Here is a 1,664-nt window from a genome sequence, read left to right on the forward strand (position 1 = left end):
CCCACACAAACCCACCAGTACTTATTCCTCTTTCTGATTCCCTGTGTGTCTTAAAAGTGTGTTTAAATCCTTACTTACACCTCCACAACCACCCCCACCCCCACCCTCACGAATGGACCTGTTGCTTGTTCCCAAATACACGATTCTTTACACATATATAGAATAACAGCAGTATGTATGGTCAAATTTCAAGGACTGGTGCCCAGTGAAGAGATAGTTACAGGCGTCAGGGTTGTTGGCGATAGCGCCAACTACGGTCAAAACTTGTATCTACACAATAACTATGCTGAGTCAAGCAGCCTGTGTCCTTGCCAACATGGTACAAACAGTCTCAACAGTACATCACAAGACCGATTTTGAGCTGACGCTCTATTTGTAGTTATGAAGTGAAATACGAGAAGGGGTCAAATGAATAAAAGAAATCTTGTGGAAACGTTCTGCATGGTTGAACCTATATATAAGATATGACGCATGACCCTTCAATACCACCGAGCGTGTGACGTCATGGGCGTTCAAACTTGCGAAACAATAATGTACATGTGGAAAGGTTGGATCACACTATATACTAACGACTAATCTCCTGTAATCTATCTCAACTAATAAAAGTTATTCTGTCTCTATCGTATATAGGTGTTAAATATCAGGGGAGTTTTAACAGTGACAGTCACAGTCACTAGTAAACCTCAGACCACGAGAATAAACGTAGCAGCAATATGTTGTTTGCACGATTGTCAGGAATGAATCCCCGTTGTAATTATTGTAAAATGAACGGTTTTATTTCTTTCACGTACCGAGACTAGGGCAAAGCTGAACACGAGGGATATCCGGGAGATGCGAAAGAACCAAACATATTTCAGTGTGTGCATACTTCATATATAGGTTTGTTTCCCATCATGGTGGACTATATTACCCGTCTTTTCTGTTTGGAGCATTGACTTTGTTGTTAGATTGAAGCATATAGACCCACAACCAAATTGGTGGAAGGTCTATGATTGATGAGTTTTCGGAGTTGAGGTTTCTTTATGTAAATATAATCAAAAACGTGTTTGCTTGCAAAGAAAGCGATATCTATCTTATAATTAAGTTAAGAAACCAACCTCTTTCTCATAAGAAATAAAGCGAAGCTAATCTGTAATACTATACGCGTATAATGCATTGTAAATACGCGTACCTTTCACGCAACTTGGGGCCTTGCCAACGAATATAAATAGCGCCCTCGTGTGGCATAAAGCCACTTTTGACGCATCACGTTTTTATCACTAGGTGAGTGATTTCATATCATGGCAAGAAAAGGGTAATGACCGTAAATGAAACCCAGTTTGTTCTTTTTGTTTAAATAAATCATTGACTGACAATTGTTCAATAATGTACACAACTTTGAAATATTGGATCCCAAAATGATATTGCGACCTAATGGTTCAATAATCTTCCGAAGAATAAGGTTTCACCTAAAATATTTACAGATGATAAAACTTCGGATTTTTGTCTTTCTAAGAGTAGCGATATATTGAACTCATCCTGTTTTATAATACGAACAGACTCCACATTACATTGGTGTTACACGAATGGCATCAGAACCGAGTAGCCCCAGCATTATCCGTAACTCGATTTCGAGAACAACATACCATGTTTGGTGACTCACTTGCATATAGATAATCAAAATG

This window comes from Glandiceps talaboti, chromosome 17 (genome assembly GCF_964340395.1).
Source record: "Glandiceps talaboti chromosome 17, keGlaTala1.1, whole genome shotgun sequence".
Lineage (NCBI taxonomy): Eukaryota > Metazoa > Hemichordata > Enteropneusta > Spengelidae > Glandiceps > Glandiceps talaboti.